The sequence below is a fragment of the Engystomops pustulosus genome, unplaced genomic scaffold (assembly GCF_040894005.1).
Source record: "Engystomops pustulosus unplaced genomic scaffold, aEngPut4.maternal MAT_SCAFFOLD_267, whole genome shotgun sequence".
Classification (NCBI taxonomy): Eukaryota; Metazoa; Chordata; class Amphibia; order Anura; family Leptodactylidae; genus Engystomops; species Engystomops pustulosus.
Window position 1 is genome coordinate 58,485 of NW_027285147.1, and position 15,700 is coordinate 74,184.

The 15,700-nt window shown below is 62.9% G+C and overlaps 1 protein-coding gene across 1 annotated transcript in view; it reads left to right on the forward strand.

Moving 5' to 3' along the window:
- The window catches only part of LOC140110384 (tubby protein homolog), an 82,243-nt gene that overhangs the window by 28,911 nt on the left and 37,632 nt on the right, over positions 1-15,700 (forward strand). The window lies entirely within an intron of this gene.

Below are 15,700 nucleotides of genomic sequence, written 5' to 3' on the forward strand. Positions count from 1 at the left end.
TAGGAGCAGCCCGGCAGTAGGTGCAGCCCGGTAGTAGGAGCAGCCCGGTAGTAGGAGCAGCCCGGCAGTAGGAGCAGCCCGGCAGTAGGTGCAGCCCGGTAGTAGGAGCAGCCCGGTAGTACTAGCAGCCGGGTAGTAGGTTCAGCCCGGTAGTAGATGCAGCCCGGGAGAAGATGCAGCCCGGGAGAAGCCCGGTAGTAGGTGCAGCCCAGTAGTAGATATAGGCTGGTAGTAGGTGCAGCCCGGTAGTAGGAGCAGCCCGGTAGTAGATGCAGCCCGTTAGTAGATGTAGGCTGGTAGTAGGTGCAGCCCGGTAGTAGATGAAGCCCGGCAGTAGGTGCAGCCCGGTAGTAGATGCAGCCCGGTAGTAGGTGCAGCCCGGTAGTAGGTGCAGCCCGGTAGTAGATGCAGCCCGTTAGGAGGTGCAGCCCGGTAGTAGGTGCAGCCCGTTAGGAGGTGCAGCCCGGTAGTAGGTGCAGCCCGGTAGTAGCTGCAGCCCGGTAGTAGCTGCAGCCCGGTAGTAGGAGCAGCCCGGTAGTAGGTGCAGCCCGGTAGTAGATGCAGCCCGGGAGAAGCCCGTTAGTAGGTGCAGCCCGGTAGTAGATGTAGGCTGGTAGTAGGTGCAGCCCGGTAGTAGGAGCAGCCCGGTAGTAGGAGCAGCCCGGTAGTAGGAGCAGCCCGATAGTAGGTGCAGCCCGGTAGTAGGAGCAGCCCGGTAGTAGGAGCAGCCCGGTAGTAGGTGCAGCCCGGGAGAAGATGCAGCCCGGTAGAAGATGCAGCCCGGGAGAAGCCCGGTAGTAGATGTAGGCTGGTAGTAGGTGCAGCCCGGTAGTAGGAGCAGCCTGGTAGTAGGAGCAGCCCGGTAGTAGGTGCAGCCCGGTAGTAGGAGCAGCCCGGTTGTAGGAGCAGCCCGGTTGTAGGAGCAGCCCGGTAGTTGGAGCAACCCGGTAGTAGGAGCAGCCTGGCAGTAGGAGCAGCCCGGCAGTAGGAGCAGCCCAGTAGTAGATGCAGCCCGTTAGTAGGAGCAGCCCGGTAGTTGGAGCAGCCCTGCAGTAGGTGCAGCCCGGTAGTAGGAGCAGCCCGGGAGAAGATGCAGCTCGGAAGAAGCCCGGTAGTTGGTGCAGCCCGGTAGTAGGAGCAGCCCGGTAGTAGGAGCAGCCCGGTAGTAGGTGCAGCCCGGTAGTAGGAGCAGCCCGGTAGTAGGAGAAGCCCGGTAGTAGGAGCAGCCCGGTTGTTGGAGCAGCCCGGTAGTAGGAGCAGCCTGGCAGTAGGAGCAGCCCGGCAGTAGGAGCAGCCCAGTAGTAGGAGGAGCCCAGCAGTAGGTGCAGCCCGGTAGTAGGAGCAGCCCGGGAGAAGCCCGGTAGTAGGTGCAGCCCGGTAGTAGATGTAGGCCGGTAGTAGGTGCAGCCCGGTAGTAGGAGCAGCCCGGTTGTAGATGCAGCCCGGTAGTAGATGCAGCCCGGTAGTAGGAGCAGCCTGGTGGTAGGAGCAGCCCAGTAGTAGGAGCAGCCCGGTAGTAGGAGCAGCCCAGTAGTAGGAGCAGCCCGGTAGTAGGTGCAGCCCAGTAGTAGATGCAGCCCGGTAGTAGGTGCAGCCCGGTAGTAGGTGCAGCCCGGTAGTAGGAGCAGCCCGGTAGTAGATGCAGCCCGTTAGTAGGAGCAGCCCGGCAGTAGGAGCAGCCCGGCAGTAGGTGCATCCCGGTAGTAGATGCAGCCCGGAAGTAGGAGCAGCCCGGTAGTAGGAGCAGCCCGGTAGTAGGAGCAGCCCGGTAGTAGAAGCAGCCCGGCAGTAGATGCAGCCCGGCAGTAGGTGCAGCCCGGCAGTAGGTGCATCCCGGTAGTAGGTGCAGCCCGGTAGTAGGAGCATCCCGGTAGTGGGAGCAGCCCGGTAGTAGATGCAGCCCGGCAGTAGATGCAGCCCGGTAGTAGGAGCAGCCCGGTAGTAGGAGCAGCCCGGTAGTAGGAGCAGACCGGCAGTAGGTGCAGCCCGGTAGTAGGTGCAGCCCGGTAGTAGATGCAGCCCGGTAGTAGGAGCAGCCTGGTGGTAGGAGCAGCCCGGTAGTAGGAGCAGCCTGGTGGTAGGTGCAGCCCGGTAGTAGGAGCAGCCCGGTAGTAGGTGCAGCCCGGTAGTAGGAGCAGCCCGGTAGTAGGAGCAGCCCGGTAGTAGGTGCAGCCCGGTAGTAGGTGCAGCCCCGTAGTAGATGCAGCCCGGTAGTAGGAGCAGCCCGGTAGTAGGAGCAGCCCGGTAGTAGGTGTATCCCGGTAGTAGCTGCAGCCCGGTAGTAGGAGCAGCACGGCAGTAGGAGCAGCCTGGTGGTAGGAGCAGCCCGGTAGTAGGAGCAGCCTGGTGGTAGGAGCAGCCCGGTAGTAGGTGCAGCCCGGTAGTAGGTGCAGCCCGGTAGTAGGAGCAGCCCGGTAGTAGGTGCAGCCCGGTAGTAGGAGCAGCCTGGTGGTAGGAGCAGCCCGGTAGTAGGAGCAGCCTGGTGGTAGGAGCAGCCCGGTAGTAGGTGCAGCCCGGTAGTAGGTGCAGCCCGGTAGTAGGAGCAGCCCGGTAGTAGGTGCAGCCCGGTAGTACATGCAGCCCGGTAGTAGGTGCAGCCCGGTAGTAGGTGCAGCCCGGTAGTAGGTGCAGCCCGGTAGTAGGAGCAGCCCGGTAGTAGGTGCAGCCCGGTAGTAGATGCAGCCAGGTAGTAGATGCAGCCCGGGAGAAGCCCGGTAGTAGGTGCAGCCCGGTAGTAGGTGCAGCCCGGTAGTAGATGCAGCCCGGTAGTAGGTGCAGCCCGGGAGAAGCATGGTAGTAGGAGCAGCCCGGTAGTAGGAGCAGCACGGTAGTAGGAGCAGCCCGGTAGTAGATGCAGCCCGGGAGAAGCCCGGTAGTAGGAGCAGCCCGGTAGTAGAAGCAGCCCGGCAGTAGATGCAGCCCGGCAGTAGGTGCAGCCCGGCAGTAGGTGCAGCCCGGTAGTAGGTGCAGCCCGGTAGTAGGAGCATCCCGGTAGTGGGAGCAGCCCGGTAGTAGATGCAGCCCGGCAGTAGATGCAGCCCGGTAGTAGGAGCAGCCCGGTAGTAGGAGCAGCCCGGTAGTAGGAGCAGACCGGCAGTAGGTGCAGCCCGGTAGTAGGTGCAGCCCGGTAGTAGGTGCAGCCCGGTAGTAGATGCAGCCCGGTAGTAGGAGCAGCCTGGTGGTAGGAGCAGCCCAGTAGTAGGAGCAGCCTGGTGGTAGGTGCAGCCCGGTAGTAGGAGCAGCCCGGTAGTAGGTGCAGCCCGGGAGTAGGAGCAGCCCGGTAGTAGGAGCAGCCCGGTAGTAGGTGCAGCCCGGTAGTAGGTGCAGCCCCGTAGTAGATGCAGCCCGGTAGTAGGAGCAGCCCGGTAGTAGGTGTATCCCGGTAGTAGCTGCAGCCCGGTAGTAGGAGCAGCCCGGCAGTAGGAGCAGCCTGGTGGTAGGAGCAGGCCGGTAGTAGGAGCAGCCTGGTGGTAGGAGCAGCCCGGTAGTAGGTGCAGCCCGGTAGTAGGTGCAGCCCGGTAGTAGGAGCAGCCCGGTAGTAGGTGCAGCCCGGTAGTAGGAGCAGCCTGGTGGTAGGAGCAGCCCGGTAGTAGGAGCAGCCTGGTGGTAGGAGCAGCCCGGTAGTAGGTGCAGCCCGGTAGTAGGTGCAGCCCGGTAGTAGGAGCAGCCCGGTAGTAGGTGCAGCCCGGTAGTAGATGCAGCCCGGTAGTAGGTGCAGCCCGGTAGTAGGTGCAGCCCGGTAGTAGGAGCAGCCCGGTAGTAGGAGCAGCCCGGTAGTAGGTGCAGCCCGGTAGTAGATGCAGCCAGGTAGTAGATGCAGCCCGGTAGAAGCCCGGTAGTAGGTGCAGCCCGGTAGTAGGTGCAGCCCGGTAGTAGATGCAGCCCGGTAGTAGGTACAGCCCGGGAGAAGCCCGTTAGTAGGTGCAGCCCGGTAGTAGATGTAGGCTGGTAGTAGGTGCAGCCCGGTAGTAGGAGCAGCCCGGTAGTAGGAGCAGCCCGGTAGTAGGAGCAGCCCGATAGTAGGTGCAGCCCGGTAGTAGGAGCAGCCCGGTAGTAGGAGCAGCCCGGTAGTAGGTGCAGCCCGGGAGAAGATGCAGCCCGGTAGAAGATGCAGCCCGGGAGAAGCCCGGTAGTAGATGTAGGCTGGTAGTAGGTGCAGCCCGGTAGTAGGAGCAGCCTGGTAGTAGGAGCAGCCCGGTAGTAGGTGCAGCCCGGTAGTAGGAGCAGCCCGGTTGTAGGAGCAGCCCGGTTGTAGGAGCAGCCCGGTAGTTGGAGCAACCCGGTAGTAGGAGCAGCCTGGCAGTAGGAGCAGCCCGGCAGTAGGAGCAGCCCAGTAGTAGATGCAGCCCGTTAGTAGGAGCAGCCCGGTAGTTGGAGCAGCCCTGCAGTAGGTGCAGCCCGGTAGTAGGAGCAGCCCGGGAGAAGATGCAGCTCGGAAGAAGCCCGGTAGTTGGTGCAGCCCGGTAGTAGGAGCAGCCCGGTAGTAGGAGCAGCCCGGTAGTAGGTGCAGCCCGGTAGTAGGAGCAGCCCGGTAGTAGGAGAAGCCCGGTAGTAGGAGCAGCCCGGTTGTTGGAGCAGCCCGGTAGTAGGAGCAGCCTGGCAGTAGGAGCAGCCCGGCAGTAGGAGCAGCCCAGTAGTAGGAGGAGCCCAGCAGTAGGTGCAGCCCGGTAGTAGGAGCAGCCCGGGAGAAGCCCGGTAGTAGGTGCAGCCCGGTAGTAGATGTAGGCCGGTAGTAGGTGCAGCCCGGTAGTAGGAGCAGCCCGGTTGTAGATGCAGCCCGGTAGTAGATGCAGCCCGGTAGTAGGAGCAGCCTGGTGGTAGGAGCAGCCCAGTAGTAGGAGCAGCCCGGTAGTAGGAGCAGCCCAGTAGTAGGAGCAGCCCGGTAGTAGGTGCAGCCCAGTAGTAGATGCAGCCCGGTAGTAGGTGCAGCCCGGTAGTAGGTGCAGCCCGGTAGTAGGAGCAGCCCGGTAGTAGATGCAGCCCGTTAGTAGGAGCAGCCCGGCAGTAGGAGCAGCCCGGCAGTAGGTGCATCCCGGTAGTAGATGCAGCCCGGAAGTAGGAGCAGCCCGGTAGTAGGAGCAGCCCGGTAGTAGGAGCAGCCCGGTAGTAGAAGCAGCCCGGCAGTAGATGCAGCCCGGCAGTAGGTGCAGCCCGGCAGTAGGTGCATCCCGGTAGTAGGTGCAGCCCGGTAGTAGGAGCATCCCGGTAGTGGGAGCAGCCCGGTAGTAGATGCAGCCCGGCAGTAGATGCAGCCCGGTAGTAGGAGCAGCCCGGTAGTAGGAGCAGCCCGGTAGTAGGAGCAGACCGGCAGTAGGTGCAGCCCGGTAGTAGGTGCAGCCCGGTAGTAGATGCAGCCCGGTAGTAGGAGCAGCCTGGTGGTAGGAGCAGCCCGGTAGTAGGAGCAGCCTGGTGGTAGGTGCAGCCCGGTAGTAGGAGCAGCCCGGTAGTAGGTGCAGCCCGGTAGTAGGAGCAGCCCGGTAGTAGGAGCAGCCCGGTAGTAGGTGCAGCCCGGTAGTAGGTGCAGCCCCGTAGTAGATGCAGCCCGGTAGTAGGAGCAGCCCGGTAGTAGGAGCAGCCCGGTAGTAGGTGTATCCCGGTAGTAGCTGCAGCCCGGTAGTAGGAGCAGCACGGCAGTAGGAGCAGCCTGGTGGTAGGAGCAGCCCGGTAGTAGGAGCAGCCTGGTGGTAGGAGCAGCCCGGTAGTAGGTGCAGCCCGGTAGTAGGTGCAGCCCGGTAGTAGGAGCAGCCCGGTAGTAGGTGCAGCCCGGTAGTAGGAGCAGCCTGGTGGTAGGAGCAGCCCGGTAGTAGGAGCAGCCTGGTGGTAGGAGCAGCCCGGTAGTAGGTGCAGCCCGGTAGTAGGTGCAGCCCGGTAGTAGGAGCAGCCCGGTAGTAGGTGCAGCCCGGTAGTACATGCAGCCCGGTAGTAGGTGCAGCCCGGTAGTAGGTGCAGCCCGGTAGTAGGTGCAGCCCGGTAGTAGGAGCAGCCCGGTAGTAGGTGCAGCCCGGTAGTAGATGCAGCCAGGTAGTAGATGCAGCCCGGGAGAAGCCCGGTAGTAGGTGCAGCCCGGTAGTAGGTGCAGCCCGGTAGTAGATGCAGCCCGGTAGTAGGTGCAGCCCGGGAGAAGCATGGTAGTAGGAGCAGCCCGGTAGTAGGAGCAGCACGGTAGTAGGAGCAGCCCGGTAGTAGATGCAGCCCGGGAGAAGCCCGGTAGTAGGAGCAGCCCGGTAGTAGAAGCAGCCCGGCAGTAGATGCAGCCCGGCAGTAGGTGCAGCCCGGCAGTAGGTGCAGCCCGGTAGTAGGTGCAGCCCGGTAGTAGGAGCATCCCGGTAGTGGGAGCAGCCCGGTAGTAGATGCAGCCCGGCAGTAGATGCAGCCCGGTAGTAGGAGCAGCCCGGTAGTAGGAGCAGCCCGGTAGTAGGAGCAGACCGGCAGTAGGTGCAGCCCGGTAGTAGGTGCAGCCCGGTAGTAGGTGCAGCCCGGTAGTAGATGCAGCCCGGTAGTAGGAGCAGCCTGGTGGTAGGAGCAGCCCAGTAGTAGGAGCAGCCTGGTGGTAGGTGCAGCCCGGTAGTAGGAGCAGCCCGGTAGTAGGTGCAGCCCGGGAGTAGGAGCAGCCCGGTAGTAGGAGCAGCCCGGTAGTAGGTGCAGCCCGGTAGTAGGTGCAGCCCCGTAGTAGATGCAGCCCGGTAGTAGGAGCAGCCCGGTAGTAGGTGTATCCCGGTAGTAGCTGCAGCCCGGTAGTAGGAGCAGCCCGGCAGTAGGAGCAGCCTGGTGGTAGGAGCAGGCCGGTAGTAGGAGCAGCCTGGTGGTAGGAGCAGCCCGGTAGTAGGTGCAGCCCGGTAGTAGGTGCAGCCCGGTAGTAGGAGCAGCCCGGTAGTAGGTGCAGCCCGGTAGTAGGAGCAGCCTGGTGGTAGGAGCAGCCCGGTAGTAGGAGCAGCCTGGTGGTAGGAGCAGCCCGGTAGTAGGTGCAGCCCGGTAGTAGGTGCAGCCCGGTAGTAGGAGCAGCCCGGTAGTAGGTGCAGCCCGGTAGTAGATGCAGCCCGGTAGTAGGTGCAGCCCGGTAGTAGGTGCAGCCCGGTAGTAGGAGCAGCCCGGTAGTAGGAGCAGCCCGGTAGTAGGTGCAGCCCGGTAGTAGATGCAGCCAGGTAGTAGATGCAGCCCGGTAGAAGCCCGGTAGTAGGTGCAGCCCGGTAGTAGGTGCAGCCCGGTAGTAGATGCAGCCCGGTAGTAGGTGCAGCCCGGGAGAAGCCCGGTAGTAGGAGCAGCCCGGTAGTAGGAGCAGCACGGTAGTAGGAGCAGCCCGGTAGTAGATGCAGCCCAGGAGAAGCCCGGTAGTAGGTGCAGCCCGCTAGTAGATGTAGGCTGGTAGTAGGTGCAGCCCGGTAGTAGGAGCAGCCCGGTAGTAGGTGTAGCCCGGTAGTAGGAGCAGCCCGGTAGTAGGAGCAGCCTGGTAGTAGGTGCAGCCCTGAAGTAGATGCAGCCCGGTAGTAGGAGCAGCCCGGCAGTAGGTGCAGCCCGGTAGTAGGTGCAGCCCAGTAGTAGCTGCAGCCCAGTAGTAGCTGCAGCCCGGTAGTAGGAGCAGCCCGGTAGTAGGAGCAGCCCGGTAGTAGGTGCAGCCCGGTAGTAGATGCAGCCCGGGAGAAGCCCGATAGTAGGTGCAGCCCAGTAGTAGATATAGGCTGGTAGTAGGTGCAGCCCGGTAGTAGGAGCAGCCCGGTAGTAGGTGCAGCCCGGTAGTAGGTGCTGCCCGGTAGTAGGTGCAGCCCGGTAGTAGGTGCAGCCCGGTAGTAGGAGCAGCCCGGTAGTAGGAGCAGCCCGGTAGTAGGAGCAGACCGGCAGTAGGTGCAGCCCGTTAGTAGGTGCAGCCCGGTAGTAGGTGCAGCCCGGTAGTAGATGCAGCCCGGTAGTAGGAGCAGCCTGGTGGTAGGAGCAGCCCGGTAGTAGGAGCAGCCTGGTGGTAGGTGCAGCCCGGTAGTAGGAGCAGCCCGGTAGTAGGTGCAGCCCGGTAGTAGGAGCAGCCCGGTAGTAGGAGCAGCCCGGTAGTAGGTGCAGCCCGGTAGTAGGTGCAGCCCCGTAGTAGATGCAGCCCGGTAGTAGGAGCAGCCCGGTAGTAGGTGTATCCCGGTAGTAGCTGCAGCCTGGTAGTAGGAGCAGCCCGGCAGTAGGAGCAGACCGGCAGTAGGTGCAGCCCGGTGGTAGGAGCAGCCTGGTGGTAGGAGCAGCCCGGTAGTAGGAGCAGCCTGGTGGTAGGAGCAGCCCGGTAGTAGGTGCAGCCCGGTAGTAGGTGCAGCCCGGTAGTAGGAGCAGCCCGGTAGTAGGAGCAGCCCGGTAGTAGGTGCAGCCCGGTAGTAGATGCAGCCCGGTAGTAGGTGCAGCCCGGTAGTAGGTGCAGCCCGGTAGTAGGAGCAGCCCGGTAGTAGGAGCAGCCCGGTATTAGGTGCAGCCCGGTAGTAGATGCAGCCAGGTAGTAGATGCAGCCCGGGAGAAGCCCGGTAGTAGGTGCAGCCCGGTAGTAGGTGCAGCCCGGTAGTAGATGCAGCCCGGGAGAAGATGCAGCCCGGTAGTAGGTGCAGCCCGGTAGTAGGAGCAGCCCGGTAGTAGGAGCAGCCCGGTAGTAGGTGCAGCCCGGTAGTAGATGCAGCCAGGTAGTAGATGCAGCCCGGGAGAAGCCCGGTAGTAGGTGCAGCCCGGTAGTAGATGTAGGCTGGTAGTAGGTGCAGCCCGGTAGTAGGAGCAGCCCGGCAGTAGGAGCAGCCCGGTAGTAGGAGCAGCCCGGTAGTAGGTGCAGCCCGGTAGTAGGTGCAGCCCGGTAGTAGATGCAGCCCGGTAGTAGGAGCAGCCCGGTAGTAGGAGCAGCACGGTAGTAGATGCAGCCCGGTAGTAGATGCAGCCCGGGAGAAGCCCGGTAGTAGGTGCAGCCCGCTAGTAGATGTAGGCTGGTAGTAGGTGCAGCCCGGTAGTAGGAGCAGCCCGGTAGTAGGTGTAGCCCGGTAGTAGGAGCAGCCCGGTAGTAGGAGCAGCCCGGTAGTAGGTGCAGCCCTGTAGTAGATGCAGCCCGGTAGTAGGAGCAGCCCGGCAGTAGGTGCAGCCCGGTAGTAGGAGCAGCCCGGCAGTAGGAGCAGCCCGGCAGTAGGTGCAGCCCGGTAGTAGGAGCAGCCCGGTAGTACTAGCAGCCGGGTAGTAGGTTCAGCCCGGTAGTAGATGCAGCCCGGGAGAAGATGCAGCCCGGGAGAAGCCCGGTAGTAGGTGCAGCCCGGCAGTAGGAGCAGCCCGGTAGTAGGAGCAGCCCGGTAGTAGGTGCAGCCCGGTAGTAGGTGCAGCCCGGTAGTAGATGCAGCCCGGTAGTAGGAGCAGCCCGGTAGTAGGAGCAGCACGGTAGTAGATGCAGCCCGGTAGTAGATGCAGCCCGGGAGAAGCCCGGTAGTAGGTGCAGCCCGCTAGTAGATGTAGGCTGGTAGTAGGTGCAGCCCGGTAGTAGGAGCAGCCCGGTAGTAGGTGTAGCCCGGTAGTAGGAGCAGCCCGGTAGTAGGAGCAGCCCGGTAGTAGGTGCAGCCCTGTAGTAGATGCAGCCCGGTAGTAGGAGCAGCCCGGCAGTAGGTGCAGCCCGGTAGTAGGAGCAGCCCGGCAGTAGGAGCAGCCCGGCAGTAGGTGCAGCCCGGTAGTAGGAGCAGCCCGGTAGTACTAGCAGCCGGGTAGTAGGTTCAGCCCGGTAGTAGATGCAGCCCGGGAGAAGATGCAGCCCGGGAGAAGCCCGGTAGTAGGTGCAGCCCAGTAGTAGATATAGGCTGGTAGTAGGTGCAGCCCGGTAGTAGGAGCAGCCCGGTAGTAGATGCAGCCCGTTAGTAGATGTAGGCTGCTGGAAGGTGCAGCCCGGTAGTAGATGAAGCCCGGCAGTAGGTGCAGCCCGGTAGTAGATGCAGCCCGGTAGTAGGTGCAGCCCGGTAGTAGGTGCAGCCCGGTAGTAGATGCAGCCCGTTAGGAGGTGCAGCCCGGTAGTAGGTGCAGCCCGTTAGGAGGTGCAGCCCGGTAGTAGGTGCAGCCCGGTAGTAGCTGCAGCCCGGTAGTAGCTTCAGCCCGGTAGTAGGAGCAGCCCGGTAGTAGGAGCAGCCCGGTAGTAGGTGCAGCCCGGTAGTAGATGCAGCCCGGGAGAAGCCCGTTAGTAGGTGCAGCCCGGTAGTAGATGTAGGCTGGTAGTAGGTGCAGCCCGGTAGTAGGAGCAGCCCGGTAGTAGGAGCAGCCCGGTAGTAGGAGCAGCCCGGTAGTAGGTGCAGCCCGGTAGTAGGTGCAGCCCCGTAGTAGATGCAGCCCGGTAGTAGGAGCAGCCCGGTAGTAGGTGTATCCCGGTAGTAGCTGCAGCCCGGTAGTAGGAGCAGCCCGGCAGTAGGAGCAGACCGGCAGTAGGTGCAGCCCGGTGGTAGGAGCAGCCTGGTGGTAGGAGCAGCCCGGTAGTAAGAGCAGCCTGGTGGTAGGAGCAGCCCGGTAGTAGGTGCAGCCCGGTAGTAGGTGCAGCCCGGTAGTAGGAGCAGCCCGGTAGTAGGAGCAGCCCGGTAGTAGGTGCAGCCCGGTAGTAGATGCAGCCCGGTAGTAGGTGCAGCCCGGTAGTAGGTGCAGCCCGGTAGTAGGAGCAGCCCGGTAGTAGGAGCAGCCCGGTATTAGGTGCAGCCCGGTAGTAGATGCAGCCAGGTAGTAGATGCAGCCCGGGAGAAGCCCGGTAGTAGGTGCAGCCCGGTAGTAGGTGCAGCCCGGTAGTATATGCAGCCCGGGAGAAGATGCAGCCTGGTAGTAGGTGCAGCCCGGTAGTAGGAGCAGCCCAGTAGTAGGAGCAGCCCGGTAGTAGGTGCAGCCCGGTAGTAGATGCAGCCAGGTAGTAGATGCAGCCCGGGAGAAGCCCGGTAGTAGGTGCAGCCCGGTAGTAGATGTAGGCTGGTAGTAGGTGCAGCCCGGTAGTAGGAGCAGCCTGGCAGTAGGAGCAGCCCGGTAGTAGGAGCAGCCCGATAGTAGGTGCAGCCCGGTAGTAGGTGCAGCCCGGTAGTAGATGCAGCCCGGTAGTAGGAGCAGCCCGGTAGTAGGAGCAGCACGGTAGTAGATGCAGCCCGGTAGTAGATGCAGCCCGGGAGAAGCCCGGTAGTAGGTGCAGCCCGCTAGTAGATGTAGGCTGGTAGTAGGTGCAGCCCGGTAGTAGGAGCAGCCCGGTAGTAGGTGTAGCCCGGTAGTAGGAGCAGCCCGGTAGTAGGAGCAGCCCGGTAGTAGGTGCAGCCCTGTAGTAGATGCAGCCCGGTAGTAGGAGCAGCCCGGCAGTAGGTGCAGCCCGGTAGTAGGAGCAGCCCGGTAGTAGGAGCAGCCCGGCAGTAGGAGCAGCCCGGCAGTAGGTGCAGCCCGGTAGTAGGAGCAGCCCGGTAGTACTAGCAGCCGGGTAGTAGGTTCAGCCCGGTAGTAGATGCAGCCCGGGAGAAGATGCAGCCCGGGAGAAGCCCGGTAGTCGGTGCAGCCCAGTAGTAGATATAGGCTGGTAGTAGGTGCAGCCCGGTAGTAGGAGCAGCCCGGTAGTAGATGCAGCCCGTTAGTAGATGTAGGCTGGTAGTAGGTGCAGCCCGGTAGTAGATGAAGCCCGGCAGTAGGTGCAGCCCGGTAGTAGATGCAGCCCGGTAGTAGGTGCAGCCCGGTAGTAGGTGCAGCCCGGTAGTAGATGCAGCCCGTTAGGAGGTGCAGCCCGGTAGTAGGTGCAGCCCGTTAGGAGGTGCAGCCCGGTAGTAGGTGCAGCCCGGTAGTAGCTGCAGCCCGGTAGTAGCTGCAGCCCGGTAGTAGGAGCAGCCCGGTAGTAGGTGCAGCCCGGTAGTAGATGCAGCCCGGGAGAAGCCCGTTAGTAGGTGCAGCCCGGTAGTAGATGTAGGCTGGTAGTAGGTGCAGCCCGGTAGTAGGAGCAGCCCGGTAGTAGGAGCAGCCCAGTAGTAGGAGCAGCCCGATAGTAGGTGCAGCCCGGTAGTAGGAGCAGCCCGGTAGTAGGAGCAGCCCGGTAGTAGGTGCAGCCCGGGAGAAGATGCAGCCCGGGAGAAGATGAAGCCCGGGAGAAGCCCGGTAGTAGGTGCAGCCCTGTAATAGGAGCAGCCCGGTAGTAGGTGCAGCCCGCTAGTAGATGTAGGCTGGTAGTAGGTGCAGTGCGGTAGTAGGAGCAGCCCAGTAGTAGGAGCAGCCCGGTAGTAGGAGCAGCCCGGTAGTAGGTGCAGCCCGGTAGTAGGAGCAGACCGGTAGTAGGAGCAGCCCGGTAGTAGGTGCAGCCCGGTAGTAGGAGCAGCCCGGTAGTAGGTGCAGCACTGTAGTAGATGCAGCCCGGTAGTAGGTGGTGCCCGGTAGTAGGTGCAGCCCTGTAGTAGATGCAGCCCGGTAGTTGGAGAAGCCCGGTAGTAGGTGTATCCCAGTAGTAGCTGCAGCCCGGTAGTAGGAGCAGCCCGGCAGTAGGACCAGCCTGGCAGTAGGAGCAGCCCGGCAGTAGGTGCAGCCCGGTAGTAGGAGCAGCCCGGTAGTAGGAGCAGCCGGGTAGTAGGTGCAGCCCGGTAGTAGATGCAGCCCGGGAGAAGCCCGGTAGTAGGTGCAGCCCGGTAGTAGATGTAGGCTGGTAGTAGGTGCAGCACGGTAGTAGGAGCAGCCCTGTAGTAGATGCAGCCCAGTAGTAGATGCAGCCCGGTAGTAGGAGCAGCCCGGTAGTAGGAGCAGCCCGGTGGTAGGAGCAGCCCGGTAGTAGGAGCAGCCCGGTAGTAGGTGCAGCCCGGTAGTAGGAGCAGACCGGTAGTAGGAGCTGCCCGGTAGTAGGTGCAGCCCGGTAGTAGGAGCAGCCCGGTAGTAGGTGCAGCCCTGTAGTAGATGCAGCCCGGTAGTAGGAGCTGCCCGGTAGTAGGTGCAGCCCTGCAGTAGATGCAGCCCGGTAGTTGGAGCAGCCTGGTAGTAGGTGTATCCCGGTAGTAGCTGCAGCCCGGTAGTAGGAGCAGCCCGGCAGTAGGAGCAGCCCGGCAGTAGGAGCAGCCCGGCAGTAGGTGCAGCCCGGTAGTAGGAGCAACCCGGTAGTAGGAGCAGCCGGGTAGTAGGTGCAGCCCGGTAGTAGATGCAGCCCGGGAGAAGCCCGGTAGTAGGTGCAGCCCGGTAGTAGATGTAGGCTGGTAGTAGGTGCAGCCCGGTAGTAGGAGCAGCCCTGTAGTAGATGCAGCCCAGTAGTAGATGCAGCCCGGTAGTAGGAGCAGCCTGGTAGTAGGAGCAGCCCGGTAGTAGGTGCAGCCCGGTAGTAGATGCAGCCCGGTAGTAGGTGCAGCCCGGTAGTAGGAGCAGCCCGGTGGTAGGAGCAGCCCGGTGGTAGGAGCAGCCCGGTAGTAGGAGCAGCCTGGTAGTAGGTGCAGCCCGGTAGTAGGTGCAGCCCGGTAGTAGGAGCAGCCCGGTAGTAGGTGCAGCCCGGTAGTAGATGCAGCCCGGGAGAAGCCCGGTAGTAGGTGCAGCCCGGTAGTAGATGTAGGCTGTTAGTAGGTGCAGCCCGGTAGTAGGAGCAGCCCGGTAGTAGGAGCAGCCCGGTAGTAGGAGCAGCCCGGTAGTAGGTGCAGCCCGGTAGTAGGTGCAGCCCGGGAGAAGATGCAGCCCGGGAGAAGCCCGGTAGTAGGTGCAGCCCGGTAGTAGGAGCAGCCCGGTAGTAGATGCAGCCCAGGAGAAGCCCGGTAGTAGCTGCAGCCCGTTAGTAGATGTAGGCTGGTAGTAAGTGCAGCCCGGTAGTAGATGTAGGCTGGTAGTAGGAGCAGCCCGGTAGTAGGAGCAGCCCGGTAGTAGGAGTAGCCCGGTAGTAGGTGCAGCCCCGTAGTAGGTGCAGCCCCGTAGTAGGAGCAGCCCGGTAGTAGGAGCAGCCCGGTAGTAGGTGCAGCCCGGTAGTAGGAGCAGCCCTGTAGTAGGTGCAGCCCAGTAGTAGGTGCAGCCCGGGAGAAGATGCAGCCCGGGAGAAGCCGGGTAGTAGATGCAGGCTGGTAGTAGATGCAGCCCGGTAGTAGATGCAGCCTGGTAGTAGGTGCAGCCCGGTAGTAGGGGCAGCCCGGTAGTAGATGCAGGCCGCTAGTAGGAGCAGGCCGCTAGTAGGAGCAGCCCGGTAGTAGGTGCAGCCCGGTAGTAGATGCAGCCCGGTAGTAGTAGCAGCCCGGTAGTAGGTGCAGCCCGGTAGTAGGTGCAGCCCGTTAGTAGGTGCAGCCCCGTAGTAGATGCAGCCCGGTAGTAGGAGCAGCCCGGTAGTAGGAGCAGCCCGATAGTAGGTGCAGCCCGGCAGTAGATGCAGCCCGGTAGTAGGTGCAGCCCGGTAGTAGGAACAGCCCGATAGTAGGAGCAGCCCGGTAGTAGGTGCAGCCCGGTAGTAGGAGCAGCCAGGTAGTTGGAGCAGCCCGGTAGTTGGAGCAGCCCGGCAGTAGGAGCAGCCCGGCAGTAGGAGCAGCCCGGCAGTAGGTGCAGCCCGGTAGTAGGTGCAGCCCGTTAGTAGGTGCAGCCCCGTAGTAGATGCAGCCCGGTAGTAGGAGCAGCCCGGTAGTAGGAGCAGCCCGATAGTAGGTGCAGCCCGGCAGTAGATGCAGCCCGGTAGTAGGTGCAGCCCGGTAGTAGGAACAGCCCGATAGTAGGAGCAGCCCGGTAGTAGGTGCAGCCCGGTAGTAGGTGCAGCCCGGGAGAAGATGCAGCCCGGGAGAAGCCGGGTAGTAGATGCAGGCTGGTAGTAGATGCAGCCCGGTAGTAGATGCAGCCTGGTAGTAGGTGCAGCCCGGTAGTAGGGGCAGCCCGGTAGTAGATGCAGGCCGCTAGTAGGAGCAGCCCGGTAGTAGGAGCAGCCCGTTAGTAGGTGCAGCCCGGTAGTAGATGCAGCCCGGTAGTAGTAGCAGCCCGGTAGTAGGTGCAGCCCGGTAGTAGGTGCAGCCCGTTAGTAGGTGCAGCCCCGTAGTAGATGCAGCCCGGTAGTAGGAGCAGCCCGGTAGTAGGAGCAGCCCGATAGTAGGTGCAGCCCGGCAGTAGATGCAGCCCGGTAGTAGGTGCAGCCCGGTAGTAGGAACAGCCCGATAGTAGGAGCAGCCCGGTAGTAGGTGCAGCCCGGTAGTAGGAGCAGCCCGGTAGTTGGAGCAGCCCGGTAGTTGGAGCAGCCCGGCAGTAGGAGCAGCCCGGCAGTAGGAGCAGCCCGGCAGTAGGTGCAGCCCGGTAGTAGGTGCAGCCCGTTAGTAGGTGCAGCCCCGTAGTAGATGCAGCCCGGTAGTAGGAGCAGCCCGGTAGTAGGAGCAGCCCGATAGTAGGTGCAGCCCGGCAGTAGATGCAGCCCGGTAGTAGGTGCAGCCCGGTAGTAGGAACAGCCCGATAGTAGGAGCAGCCCGGTAGTAGGTGCAGCCCGGTAGTAGGAGCAGCCCGGTAGTTGGAGCAGCCCGGTAGTTGGAGCAGCCCGGCAGTAGGAGCAGCCCGGCAGTAGGAGCAGCCCGGCAGTAGGTGCAGCCCGGTAGTAGGAGCAGCCCGGTAGTAGGAGCAGCCCGGTAGTAGGTGCAGTCCGGTAATAGGTGCGACCCGGTATTAGGTGCAGCCCGGTAGTGACCTGTGCTCCCCGGGGTGAGGACCCCCACACTGACTGCTGTCATGTGACCTGTGCTCCCCGGGGTGAGGACCCCCACACTGAGCGCTGTCATGCTGGTGGGTGACCTGGTAGTAATGTCCCCTCTCT